Source organism: Sciurus carolinensis, chromosome 9 (assembly GCF_902686445.1).
Source record: "Sciurus carolinensis chromosome 9, mSciCar1.2, whole genome shotgun sequence".
Lineage (NCBI taxonomy): Eukaryota > Metazoa > Chordata > Mammalia > Rodentia > Sciuridae > Sciurus > Sciurus carolinensis.
Window position 1 is genome coordinate 30533463 of NC_062221.1, and position 15866 is coordinate 30549328.

Consider the following 15866-nt stretch of genomic DNA (forward strand, 5'->3'; position numbering starts at 1 on the left):
AGTTTCTTAGATTTTTCCTAATTTAGGGAGGCTGGTTTGCACTACACAGTCACCTGCATTTAGCTTCCCCTCTCTCCCTGAGATGATGGGAAAGATCCAGAAATTCCACACATTTACTTGGCCTAGATATCTGCTGGTTAGAATTTTTTAAAGGAAAAGTCCAGGAGGATGATGCAGAGTCACACAAAAATCTATTTATTTTGGTCATAAAGTCTTGTGATTCATTCTGTGAATTAACCCCAAAGTTTTCTGATATAATAAGACCTGAGCATAGAATCTTTCCCAGATGTCCCTTTCTCTTCTCTTGCTGCAGACCCCCATGAGTCACTGAGAAATTTGTCTGCTCACAGTTCAGCTGCAAACCTTTTATTGCTTAAAAAGACAGGGATAAATCTGTGTCTTATTACATCCCTCAAGACTGTGGCAGTTGTCATGCAAGTAATTTTTCTGGCTTGATTGTTTTCAAATGCAAAATTAAAATTCACTAGAAAGTGCTTGGATTTGTGTTGATATGGTTTTCCTGCAAAAATTTTCTCAGAGGGAAACCAGAAAATAATCCAGTCACCTGACATACTCTCCTCTTCAGATTACCCATATCCCTTAATCTCAACATTTTCTTCTCTGTTAAATCAAGCAAAGGGAATACAATTGGAAAAGTAGCAGTTTTAAGTGGAAGTCATTTCAATGAGGGTTTTCAGAACAAGGCTGGGATAAGAGTTAGCAGCACTTCCCCAGTTACCCTGAATATTGAAGAGTAGGTCTTTCTGGAGATGAGGCAACTATGAGGAACTGATAGGTTATTTCATTCTCATGAAAATGTTGATGTGGCATTTAAATCTGCAAGTTCTCAAAAAAGGAAGGATGCTCACCAGGAGTTAATGACATGAAATTTCATTGGTCAACTGAAGTTGAAGTCATATTTAGGATTTTGTAGCATTCAGGGGCATACTCGCAGTCTCTGGGCAGATTAAGTGAACTGAGAACTTGGACATGTTCCAAGTCCACCTTAATGTCAGTTGAGAAGCCTAGAGTTGATGAAAAAGACAGCTACTCTTCTCACTGCTTTTTATCATTCTGTTTTGCTTTGCATTGGAAAGGTATTACTTTCTTTAAGGAATTGAGTGAATTGGTGGTGAGTACTTAGTTTCTACTGATGTCACTCAGGAGACACAGTAGGAACTTAAAAACTGACTTCCCTGCATCATTGCAGATCCACTCTCAATTCTAATGAAGAATTTTTATGGACTTTTGCTGATTTTGATGGTTGTTCTTAAGCTCTGCTTTGCAGATTAGGTGTAAGAAGTGATTTTATCACATTGATCATCTTTCTGTGGAAATTTTTGATTGTCCATTTTAGGGTAAGGCCCCACACAAGTACACTTGATTGAAAGAATTCACATTTAACAAATGAAATCACAGACATTAGATATGCCATACCTTTTATTCAACATAACAATTAAAAGAAAAAATATATTGTGTATTTTTTGAATGCTTTAGGATCTGTATTTCATGGCCAATGGCTTCCATCACATCTTTAGATTTCATTTAAAATTTTCTGTTTTTGAAAACCAGAAATTGCCCATATTGGGTCATCATGTTTGTATTGAACAGAGATTATTTTGTTCAAATCTCTGATAAAGTGGTGCACTATTTTTTTTTCAGGAGCAATCATTCATTATCTGTCAATTTCTTCTTGCTGTTATGGCACAGTATTTTAACACTGAAGGAAGTCCTGGTATATTTTGGGAGATAATTAACAATGACTAATTTTTTCTTTAGTGTCTGTCCACTGAAGTTAGCTTTTCATTTCTAACACTCTTCTGTTTTTAGTTCCCACAGAAAGTCCTTAGCTCTTGACTTTTTTAATATTTAACTTTGAAATTTTTGTACCATTCCTCTCTTTCACCATGATGCATGTGTCAATATGATATTGTGGTCTGGAATACTGCTCATCACATCTCTATCAGGCACTTGTTTGATCCATCACATTCACTTTTTTGGAGCACCTTGGTGCCAGGATCTATGAGCATGGACTGTAGCCTGCATCCTCCTCCAGGGACCTTTGTAAATGGACCCTTGGCATTGTCACAGTGAACCTCTTGTCAGACAGGCAGTAGTTAAATCAAGAGGAAGAACCTCATTTCAAGACAAATTGGCCATTATTTCTGCAATGAAAGGTGAATTGAAGGGTATCTTGGAAACTAAGACCAAGAGAATTTGTGGGTGTAGCCAAGTTGTGGGACAGCAGCAAAGGAGGTGTCACGTAGCAGGTAGAGTGTGCAGAGAGCATCTCAACTTAGTTTCCAGATTGATCCTTGCCTCTATCACACATACTCAGTGACTCACTACCTCCTGCACTCAATAAGAATCACATCAACAACCACCACCACTTAAAAGTCAAACTTCACATGTTTCACATGTCACCTGTTTGGGCATTCTAGGAAATAGGGGCACCCAGCTCAATCATCACCTAACCCACTGAGTAGCACTGGATACACCCCTGCCTTCAACTACAATCAGTCATCCACCCATTTGACTGGATGGACCCTTGGCCATGTTCCTAAGTGAGCAAAATTGGGGGTGAGCCCAGGTATGGAGGAGCAGGACAGGAGGGTAATGTCAATTGGGAGGGTGCTTTGCTGGGTGATCCTGTAACAATGGCACACCCTCTGACCTACCCCAGTCCATCATACCAGGAGAGGACAATTGTCTGCAGCAGAATAGGAGTGTCCAAAAGGCCACCTTGCCTGTTGCAGCCCAATGAGAATAGTGCCAACTATCAGACCTGGATCATAGTGCAGGCTCTCAGGTTCCAGTGGGGTACCTTGCCCTGGAAAGAACTGGATCACCCAGAGGCCTACGGGGCTGTGTTCCCAACACACCCTGGCTCCAGTTCATCTGGGTGAAGAATTCAGGATCACATTTCTGGACAAGAACAGGTTTTTAGGACACTACCTTTGTCCTCCCTCATACCTTCACATCTGAGCCAGTGCCTGTCTGGAATCTTTGTCTGATGCAGCCAGGATCAGAAACCTCTCTGGTTTCCATTGGAACTGTGATGTCTTCATACTGTCATTCCACTTTTCTGTGACATCAGGAGGTATCTGCTGAGCAGGTAGTATATGACAGCAGGCACTCACTCATGTCCATGTTGCCCAAGGCACAGAAAACCTCTGTTGACCAACCAAGTGCACACTGCAACTGGAGCATGGAACTTCCATGCCCTTCAATACCAAGATGCTGGATTCCAGTTTGTTGCACATAGAATATTTCCCATGTTTTGTTTTCATATCATAGGAGCACTCTTAACCAAGATAGGCACTTCTTTGAGAAGATCAAAACAAGGCTAGCAAGATAATGAATGGAAGTGAAAGATTGAAAATTCAATGGAAGTGATATTCTGGGAGCAAGCTTCAGTTCAATGACTCCTGAGAGGTTTTGCAGCAAGGAGAATAGCAGGAGATTTGAAAATTGCATGAGGTTTGACTTTTTCTCTGCCAGCAGATATTTTGCCTGGGTTCACCTATCCCATGAGTCAGCACTTCTTCCCTTTGTTTATTTATATAACAGACCATGTCTGGTTAAGTTGCTTAGGGTTTCCCTAATTGAGAAAGCCTGGCTTTGTGATGGAGAACATCCATTCTTGACCTCTTGTGGTGTTGAGATGGTAGGCAAAATCCAGAAACTCAAATGAGTGGTTCATTTTGTCCAGATATCTGCTTGTTTGAATATTTAAAGGAAAATCCAGGAGGAGGAGGCAGAGAGGGACTAAAGTGAATTGATTTTGGTAGAAAATACTTGGAGTTCAGGTTGAAATTAACCCCCTAATCCTTACAATATAATGACAAGGGCATATAATTTTTCCCAGGGGTCCATGCCTCTCCTCCTGCCCCAGGCCACAATGGATGAGTGTGAAAATTTTCTGCTTAGAGTTCAGCTACAACCTCTTTCTTACTGAAAATGTTACTGGTAAAACTGTCCCAGGTGCACCAGCCAGGATGGATAATTCAATATATAAATGAAAACACAGATCAATACACATATCACTATATATGCTTTTATGTAAAATTAGGTTTATTTATTACGGTAAGTTAAAAGTTAGTATTAAATTCTAGGTTGATTTAAGGTTTGTGTGAGGGACTGAATATGTATCTCAAGAAACACAGCTATTCATAAGGATGTACTTGAAAAACAGGTAGAAAAACTTATATAAACATATAGGATCTGGTACAGGGAAGGTTATATTGTAAATCATACAAACACACTTTTATTTTCTTTGTAAATGCATGGATATATTATATAAATGAATATATACTACTATATATGCAAATAATTGAATATATATTAAAATGGATAATTGAATATATATTAAAATGTAAACAAATAAACATGAATATATACACTTTTTGTAAAGATAGATTTTGGTATAGAGATAACATTTGGTTCAGCATTAAATTTTTAGTTGAGTTAAAATTAGGTTTAGGGAGAGTTATTTATATAAGAAAACATGAAAGGTCATATGAAAGTATGTGTGAAAATATAAGAAAAGCACATATAACATATATGTTCTGAAAAAGCATAAGATGACCCATGCATTTACATATTTTTCAATAGGGGATGCATAGATATGTCATATATATGAATACAAAATAACATGTATGCAAATATACTATTGATAATTGGATATACATCAAAATGCACAAAAATATTTATATTAATATACAGGCTTTTATGTAAAGTTAGGTTTAGTTATAGGGATGATAGGGTTAGTATTAAAAGTTGAGTTGGGTTAGGATTAGAGTTATGGAATGAGTATGTTTATTGGCAAATATAAATATTAATAAGGATCAAAATAGTATACATTTTTTAAGTTGAGGCTGCAGGATATAACATATAACTGGATATATAATATTAAATATGCAAATATGGCATTGAACATTTAATATTGAAGATGAATTATCCATAAACCTTCACATTAGCATACAGACTTTTATGTAAAATGAGGTTTACTTATGGGATTAATATTACAGTTAGTGTGAAATTTTGATTCCAGGTGCAGTGGCACACTGAGCAGCTTCAGAGGAGAGGCAGGAGGATCAAGAATTCAAAGTCAGCCTCAGCAACAATGAGGCACTAAGCAATTCAGTGAGACACTGCCTCTAAACAAAATGCAAAATAGCCCCGGGGATGTAGCTCAGCGGTTGAGTGCCCCTAATATTGATCCCCAGTACCAAGAAAAAAAAAATTAGAGTTAGTGTTAAATTTTGAGTTGTATAAGGAACAAATATGTATACAGGGTAATATAAATACTCATAAGAATGTATATATTAAAATGTGTCTAAAACCATATATAAACACATGAACACTGAAACTTGAAGTGTATACTGAGTATCATACGTATACACATTTTTAAATTCTGGTATTCCTGGTTAAGTCATATAAATAAATATGAAAAAGTATATATGTGAGTATACCATTGATAATTGAATATACAAATAAAAAATACACATATTCTTATATTCTTATTAGTATACATGCTTTTAGTAAAATTAGATTTAGATATAGGAATAAGATTAAGATTACTATTTAATTTTAAGCTAGTTTAGCATGTGAATAGGTGTATCAGGAAACTTGAATATTCATAAGTATATACATATGAAAATACGTGCAAAAACTTTAAAATGCATGCTCTGAAACAGGTTATAATATCATGTGAGTTATTTGAATACAGTTTTTAAAACATTTTGAGTGGGATATGTACATATATCACATAATGAATATGTAATTTTGTGAATGCAAATATACCAAAGATAACAATATGTAAGTCAAAATACACATGAATATTTATATTGTTATACATGCTCTTATGTAAAATTATGTTAGGCATATGGATAAGTTAGTGTTCATATTAAATTTGGGTTTGTGTAATTTAGGGTTAGGGAATAATTATGGGTATCAGAACACAAGAATATTCAGAAGAATTTCTGCATGAAAACGTGAATGCTAACATATGCAAACACTTAAGTTCTGAAACAAGGGGGCTTTAATGTGAGTCATAAGAATACACTTTTGAAAATTTAGGGATGTTATATATAACCTATAAATGAACATGAAATATTTTATGCTGATACATATTTGATACTTTAATATATGTCAAAATACACATAAATATCCATTTTACTATAAGCATTTTTATGTAAAATTAGGTTTAGATACTGGGTTGGGTTAGGGTTAGAATTAATCCATAATAATATATGCACAAATATACCATTTAATAATGGAACATGTAAATCAAAGTAATTTAAATATTCATATCACTGTAAGAAGTTTTATATAAAATTATGTTTAGGTATAGGGATAATATTAGAGTTAGTTATACATTTTGAGTTGTTTAGGGAACAAATATGTGTAACTAGAAATATGCATATCAATAAGAATATACATGTAAAAATATGTATAAAAGCATATGAACAAAAGTTTGAAATAGAGAAGGGTTTAATGTGAATTTTATAAATATAATTTTTAAATTTAGGGATACAGTCATAAATTATATACACGAATGTATAATACATACACAAAGAATTATAATTGAACATATCAATTAAAATACACATAAATATTCACATTATCACATGGGCTTTTATGTAAAATTAGGTTCAGTTTTCTGTAGGGATTTCAGGTAAGTCAATGTACAGGGGAACAAAAGTACTTGAATCCAGAAAACTTCTCAGGACACAATAGGTGCCCTGTTTGAATGCCTTAGAAATGCTCTGCAACTCCTCTGCCCTTGAGGCCTGGAGATATTATCTTATTAAAACACTCAGTACAAAGGTGCCAAAAATATGCAATGGAGACAAGATAGCCTCTTCAAAAAATGGTGCTGGGAAAACTGGAAATCCATATTGCAACAGAATGAAACTAAACCCTTATCTCTCAACCTACACAAAAATCAACTCACAATGGATCAAGGACCTTGAAATCAGACCAGAGATTCTGCATCTTATAGAAGAAAAAGTAGGTCCAAATCTTCAACTTGTTGGCTTAGGATCAGACTTTGTTAACAGGACTCCCATAGCTCAAAAAATGAAAGCAAGAATCAATAACTGGGACAGATTCAAATTAAATAGCTTTCTCTCAACAAAGGAAACTATCAGCAATGCAAAGAGAGAGCCTACAGAGTGGGAGAAAATCTTTGCCACTCATACATCAGATAGAGCACTAATTTCCAGAATATATAAAGAACTCAAAAACCTCTACACCAAGAATCCAAATAACCCAATCAACAAATGGGCTAAGGATATGAACAGACACTTCACAGAAGAAGATAAAATGAAATAACACTTGTTACTAGTGAACTCTGAGAAGCATGCAATTTATGTGATCTTCACATGTGCAAAGATAGTTGTACTATGTAACCTACTGTTGCTTTATATAACCCTGGAATAGATAATATACTGAACTTGCTTTCCCATGGGAGCTACTTCTTTCTATTTACTATCCTGTGTGCTTGCCTCTTTATTAGCTCTCCCCTTAACCTTTATAGCGGAACCCCAATTAGCATTTGCAGTTGGCACCCTGAGCAGGGACACTTCTGGACATGTTGATGGGAGAAGAGGATAGTTTATTGCCTGGAACAGGCTTTGGCATGTGTCACACATCAGCTGGTACCAATCCTACTGGTAAATTATGGGGAATTCCCTGTCTGAAGCTTAATGTCATCATTGGGCTATACTTTCTTATTAGTCTAAGGCCAAACATACTGTCAGTTATGCTGATCTTGTTGCTTTCCTGTCTGAAATAGACTCTTGCTGTTATGGTATCTGGAGAGTGGAACCTTAAGACCCAAAGATTGGGAAGACATAGGTAAAAAGTTGTATGAGGAGCTAAGAGCTCTTATAACTGTGTTACATGCTTGGTTTTGTGTCAAGATGCTAACTCAAAAATAGACTTGACAGAGTCATAGACTTTTCCAGTAGTTTCTAAGACTGAAGTTTTTCTCAGACCTCTCCTTGCATTCTTACTCCTCCACATTCTCCCTTTCCTCTTCCAGTTCAGTCTCATTGATCTAAATGAGTCAGGCAGCTGCAGAGGGAGAAACTCATACATTGGCTGTCTGCCACATTAGATTAAACAATACTAATCAGCCAGAATATGAACAATTGCCTTTTGCTGTGTGTAAAGAATTAAGAAGGACAGTGTTGGAGAGTGGATTAGTAATCACTCTTAATATGACAGAGGACCTGAAAATGGGTTATGCCTTGGTTCCCAATAAGTGGAAAGCATTGGTGAAAATGGTTATTTCTCCTGCCCAAAATACAGTGGTTTTACAAGAATGCTCTGATTTAGTCCATGTTCAAGCAGAGGATAATGCTCAAGGAAATGTTAATATGATTATGATGACTTATTTTGTGTAGGGCAAGGAGAGACATTACAACAACAATCTCAGTTGCCCACAGTTGCCATTGCAGATTATAACTTTAGTTTATAAAGCATAAAGGAAGATCCCAGACACTCGGGATCCTTCCAAATCATTTGCTGTAATTAGACAAGCCTCAGGGGAGTCTTTCATTAATGTTAACTGATTGCCTAAAGCCATTGAAAGACAAGTAGACAATTTGGAGGCTGCCAATATTCTGACCAAACAACTGGCTTATGAAAATGCCAACCAAGATTGTAAAGAGGTAATGAAATCTTTTTACCATAAAATGGATACTACACTTTATGATTTATTAAAGACATGCCAAAAGTTGGAACTGAAACTCATAAAGCAACTTTACTGACTATTGCTGATAAACTTTGTTACAATTGTAAAGAACCTGGCCATATTAAAAAAAAACTGTAAGATAACAAAAGAACCACAAATACCACCCAATCAGAAATGCCCCAACTGTCACAAAGGATTTCATTGGGCTAATCAATGAAGATCTAAAACAGACATGCCGGGAAACCCAATTACAGGTAACATCCCAACCCAGGGCCAAAGGAGGAGGAACCCTTTTTACCTGCAGATACAGATGTCTCATTCACAAATGTTTCCAATTCAAACAGAAGCTCCTTCCACAAATCCTTTCCTGCCACTAGAGAGAGAGCAAGAATAGATTCAATTACTACTGAGGATGCTCAAATATGTCTGTCTTGGGAAGTTTGTAAAATTGCTACACATATTCAAGGACCTCTACCTAAAGATACCTTTGGTTTAATGTTGTCCCACTCCCCAGTGCTAATAAAGAAAAATTTATAATTCCTGGAGTGATTGATTCTGGTTATACTGGTTAAATATACATTTGAGTGCAGTCTCATATGATTTAAATCTCCCCAAAGAATCATTCATAACTCAATTAATTGCCATTATTTATATTACTGCCCAACAATCCATAAATAAAAGAGGGAAAACAAGATTTGGGCCCACTATTATTGGAGCATGTTTATCTCTAACTTAAAATAGACAAAACTAAACTTTTGTTTAAATGAACAGTCAATCACAGGGCAATTGGACACCAGGGCTGATGTTACAGTTATACCTGTCTCAATGTGGCCTCTCGCATGGCCCTTACAGAAGGCCACCACAGTTTGGGACATTGGATAAAATATTAAACAGGTGTTTACAAGCTCTCTATGATTTTGATACTCCACTCCTTCCAACTCACAAGTTAATACTCACGTTCAGCCATAAAATATGGCAATTCTCTTTCCTATATGAGAAAGAGACAACTTACAAAAGTTACAAATATCTATGGAGTCACAGTTTTTATAGAGGCCTCTGGGGAATTGACCTTCTTACCATTAAAATGGAAGGCCACCACTCCTGTCTGGGTAGAACAATGACCATTGTCTAAGGAGAATGTGGCAACCAAAAAGGCCCTCATTCAAGAACAGTTACCATTGGTACATACTGGGTCTTCTACCAGTCCATGGAACACACCAATTTTTATCATAAAGAGGAAATCAGATAAATGGAGATTATAACTAGATTTATGAGAAATAAATAAATGTATACAACCTATAGGTCCACTTCAGTGTGGATTTCCCAATCCTATTTTAATCCCTCAAATGTTTCTTTATATGTAATAGATATAAAAGATAGTTTTTTACTATTACTGTCTTTCCTGAAGATCGAGAAAATTTTGCCTTCACAGTTCCTGTTTTCAATCATCATAACCCTGCTGATATCAGTGGAAAGTTCTTCCTCAAGTGTTGGGGGCTATGCCATGCGAACTCGCCGAAGATGGCGCCTGGCAGCCAGCCAGAAGCTGTTTTGATCACATTGAAGGTACGCGTGCACAGGTGTTCTCAAGTGCTCCTGCTTGTGCCTGCTCGTGATTGGGCAGCTGGCTCCTCACCTGATCTCAACTTCCATGGCTCTGCCCTCCGCCTCTTGGAGGGAATATAAGCGGACAGTAGGTAGTAAAGAAAGAAGCAGCAGCAGAGAGAGAAATGTGACAAGGAGTAAGGAGCAACAGTAAGAGGAGCAGCTAGCAGAAAGAAACAGAGAAGCCATTAGCAGAAAGGAAGAAGAAGAAGCAGCAAGCAGATAGAAACAGCAAGTAGGGACAGCAGTGGAAGGCAGATTGCAGAGCGGAGAGCGGAGAACTGAGAACACATCTTTAGGTTGCAGATCACAGATTGCAGTATGTGGGACACATCCCTAAAGCACCTTAGGTAGACGGACCCTTAGTTCACAGGATGCAGGACGCACCCTTAAGAAGCAGCAGCAAAACTGAGAAGACATGGATTTCTGAAAGTGTAGTCTCTCTCTCTCTTAAGCAAAGTCTTTCTCTCTTATGCAAAGCCTCTCTCTCTCTCTCCTCTTAAAGCAAGCAATCCTCAGTTCCTCTATCCTCTATACCCGTGTAAAGTGTTGCTGCAGGCGGTGACAAATTGCCATGGGCGGGACACTCAAGGTATGTTAAGTAGCTCTACATTATGTCAACATTTTGTAAATAAGGCTCATCAGCCTTTCTGAAAATTATTCCCAAATATTCTTGTTCATCATTACATGAATGATATTTTGATTACTGTTTTAATATTTACAGAAGATACATTAACTAAATTGCAGCACATTCTATTACACTCTGGTCTCCATGTGACCACAAAAAAAATTCAATGACAACTCCATATTAACTATGTAGGATGTAAAATAATTTCCCAACATTATTTCATTCCTCATATTCCAAAATTGACTCTTCCTTGCAAATTTTCCTTAGTTTATTTACAGAAATTTTTAGAACATTTACATTGGGCTCCATCATATATTTCTTTTCACTACTGATATGTTGTTGCCTTTTTTTAACTGTTGAAAAAGGAACATAATCCTGCCAGTTTTTTTTCCAGTTATCTCCTCCACCAACTGCAGTTCTTCAGTGTGTTAATGAGAAATGAACTAAAAATTTTAGACTCCCCAAAACCCATGTTCCTTTATCCCTAATAATCTTTACAGGAAAGTCTTATGCCTTTGTTGCAGGTGTTGCCATTTATAATAAAAATTTGCATATAATAGAGTGGTTATATTCTCCTCACTTTTCAGGAAGAAATGTTCTTCCTTATGCTGAGATGAATGCTCATTTGATCTCAGATGGTGACCATCGTATTTTATCTCTTACAGAAACTTTATCTTACTTATGGAAAAACTTTTCATTTACAGTATTTACAACTTTCTTCATATTATCAAACTGTGTTAACTGATTATTTAGCTCCTGTTACTTTCCTCCAGATGAACACCTTTTCTTGTGTCAAGTCTCTCATGCTCCTTTTTCTATAAGCTCCTCCATTCCATTTTCCAGAAGGATTACTGTATATACTGATGGAGAAAAACAATGGGGTATGGTATCTACATTCACTGATTAAAAATGGACCAATTATTACACATTGCCTAAAGTTTCTCCTCAGTAGGCAGAATTAGCTGCAATTATTTTGGCACTTCCTATGTTTCCCACTACCTTAAACATCATTACAGATTATCAATATGTAAGCAAACAGATGCCTCATATTTCCTGTACAATTTTGTCACATCATTTGAACTCTAATGTGTTATCCCTGTTTATCACTCTATAATCTCTTTTACAGGATTGTACAGCTCCAGTATTTCTTGCTTACATACATAGTCACACTAAGATTCCTGGACCAATCACTAAAGGAAATGCTGTTTCTGATGCTGCTATAAAATCACTTTATCCTCTATTTTTAGATACTATGGAATCATAAACATTTTCATCAAAATGCTTGTTCTTTGATAAAAACCTTTTCTATTTCCTCTCAACAGACCTGTTTCATCAATAATAATTGCTCTCATTGCACACATTTTGTTCCCTTACTGTAAACACTCGAAGTTTACATTCTAATGCCCTTTGTCAGAAGAATGCAACCCATTTTCCTCTTTTTCATCCCTGTTCCTTTATATGTGTTACCATAGATACATCCTCAGGCCTTATATGGGCCAGTGAACATCGTTCAGAGATTGTCTCAGCCTGTATCTCCCATGTGCCCCTTTATATTGCCACCATGGGTAAACCTCATCATTTAAAAATTAACAATGCCTCTGCTTATACTTCGTGCCTTTGGTCAGTTTTGTGATCAATGGGATGTAATTCAGACCCATGGAATTCCTCACAATCCTACTGGACAGGTCTTAGTTGAATGTGCATTTTGCACACTTAAAACGTGCCTTTTAAAACAAAAATAGAAAAGGGGATCTAGACTTGCTCATATTAATAATGCTCTCACTATTGCCTTGTTCACAATAAATACTCCTAATGTACAGTATGAAGATAATACATATCACTGGTCCTCTGCATTGGACAGGCATTTTACACCTAAGAAACCACTACCATGGATGTGTATAAAATACCATGTTCCACTAGATCCAATTTGACAGAAACCTGTACCTTTGATTACATGGAGGAAGGGGTGTGCTGCTGTTTTTACTCCTTTAGGACCTGTCTGGATTTCTGCCAGGTGTGTGAGACCTGTCAATCATCATGAGTTGGCATTGAGGAATTCACACTCCAATTCACAAATTTTATTTGACCCTGGATAAAGAGGACCCAGATTCAAAGAAGGAAACTCCAACAAGAATGACAAGCCCCAAAGACCAAATCATCTTGTGACTTGTGGGGATATAAAGAGTTCAACATCTGCTCAACAATTGCTAACCCAGATGGAATTATAATGCATCCCAGAACACTTGGTTATAACTCAGTTTGCCAGACTTAACCCAAATTCCACAACTGTGCTGGCTATTATTGTGTTATTTCTCTATTGCTCTATCCCTGTTAGTGGTACCCCTGTACAAAAAATATTTCATCTTTGACCTCCCTTGTCCATTATAATATTTAGACCTGCTAAGTGGAAATTGTTAATTCTTCTGAGATTTGCATTCATTAATATGTAAATATAGGAAGCATACTGAGATCTTGCCTTGTCCCTGTGTGCCATCCTGCTTATGAAATCACTAATATGACAATGTTTTTCCCTAATCAAAGCATTCAAAATCCTTTGTCTTATAAAGATTCCTATAATTGGGGAAATCCTCACTATACCAAGTCTTCCCATGCCATGATGCTGGTTACACCTGTGGTCTGTTTAAATATGACTGATACCTGTGCTGAAATTCAAAATTGTACTTGTAAATGTGTGTCAATGGAATATCCTTCCTTCAATTTCTCTAATGGTGAACCCATTTTGTATAGAAATTTACATATCATTTTGCCTCCTGGATGGTTCTTTTCCTGTGGGTCTTATACTTCTAACTATATTCTGACTTATATGTCCCATGAAACTCATTGTTGTTGAAGTAGATTAACAGTGTTTCTCCCCTCCCCTCAGGATTTAATAGGTTATCATCCAGCTCATTGTTTACAAAAAAGGGCTGTATTTTTAGATAATGATACTGATGATTCAATTTATGTATTGTCTAAAATAGAATTTGAAATTTTAACTTTCTCTTTATTTGGTATTTCTGCTCTAGTGATAGGAGATTAAAACAGACAATGAAACTTGTTTGTGCTATGGTAAAAAATGTAAATTACACATCAATGGCAATTACTATGCTAAATGAGGAACAAAAATATCATCAAGCTATTCTTGATAATAGAACCTCTATTGATTGTTTGATATGGTTACATCTTAAGGATGCCAAAAATTTAATAATGTGTTCTTTTAATTTAACTGATAATAGTAACCCAAATTCAAAGGAAATTGGATCATCTTAAGAACCTTGTAAAGAAGGTGCAATAAGATAATGGAGGTTGGGATTTATCAGATGGGTTAAACTTATGCCTACCAAATTTTAAATGGATCAAACAGCTTTTCATTGGAGGATGTTTATTGATACTTGCCTTATTATGCTGTGCTTGTTTTGGCCAATGTTCACCTTGCTTTCTCTGTCCACCTTCCTTAAATAGAAGACAAGTCATTTCTATTCAAAAGGCCATACAAAACAAAAATGGGGATTTGTAGGGATTTCATTCAGGTCAGTCAATGTATAAGGGAGCAAAAGTCCATGAGTTGAGAAAAGTTCTCAGGACACAATAGGCGCCCAGTTTGAATGACTCAGGGATGATCTGCATTTCCTATGTCCTTGAGGTATGGAGACATTATCTTATTATAATAACCTTTGTTACTAGTGGACTCTGAGAAGCAAGTAAGTTATGTGATCTGTACGTGAAGAAAGCTAACTGCACTATGTAACCTAGTGTAAATTGATATGACCCTGGAATACATGATAAACTGAACTTGTTTCCCACCAGAGCTACTTCCACCTTTTTACCATCCTGTCTGCTTGCCTCTTCATTGCTCTCTCCTTAACCCTTATACCTGGACCCCAATTAACCTTTACAGTTGTACACAAAATGTTAGAAATAGCATTAAAATTTTGATTGGTTTCCATATATGGTTAGGGATTGAATATATATGTCATGAAACATGAAAAATTATGAATATCTACATGTGAAAATATGTATGAAAATGTACGCATGTTTTTAAATAGGGAATGGTTTAATGTGGGACATATAAATACATATTTTTTTAAATTTGGGAATGTATGGGTTATATATATATGAATATACAATTATAGGTATGAAAATAAACCATTTATAATTGAAGTTATAAATCAAAATACACATAACTATTCTTATTACTATATGTGCATTTATGTAAATTTAAGTTTAGATATAGGGGTAAATTTTAGGTTAGTATTAAATTTTTTGTTCTCATCAGGTTAGGGTTAGGGAATGAATATGAGTTTTCCCCAGAAAGTATGCTTGAAAATATATTAAAATAGCAAATGTTTTAAGATGAGTTATACAAATACACTTTTTAAATATGGAAGCATGGATAAATTATATATATGAATATATAATATATGAGAAAATATTCCATTTATTATTGAATATAGAAGTCAAAATACACATAAATATTCAAATTTTATGTATGTTTTCATGCAAATTCTGTTTAGTTATGGTATAAATTTGGGGTTAGTATAAAAGTTAGGGTTGGGTTTTGGTTAGGGTTTGGGAATAAATATTTATATCAGGAAACATGAATATTCATAAGAATAAACACACTAAAATATGTACTCATTTAGAAAACTCCCTTGAAGAGAAAGTTCCACTTGCAATGAACTATTGTTTACCAATGGCACACACAGTTCCAAAGTGAAACCTTAACTTTAAACTGTGAAAATCTTCTTCATGAAATCCTTCATGCTAGTTCCACTCCAGACAAACCCTAATGTGCTCCCTGACAAGTGAGCACATTTTGACATAGTGACATAAAGCTGCTTGCACAAAATGCTACTTTTCTCTTCTTCCCAGGCTCTTAGCAACCTCATGCAGAACAAAGTTCAGACCCAGTATCCAATCTGATAGGTA

At 35.9% G+C, this 15866-nt stretch overlaps 1 pseudogene; it reads left to right on the forward strand.

The window, feature by feature from the left end:
* Positions 1–2657: 2657 nt before the first annotated feature.
* The window catches only part of LOC124993562 (dnaJ homolog subfamily C member 8-like), a 34281-nt pseudogene continuing 21072 nt past the window's right edge, over positions 2658–15866 (forward strand).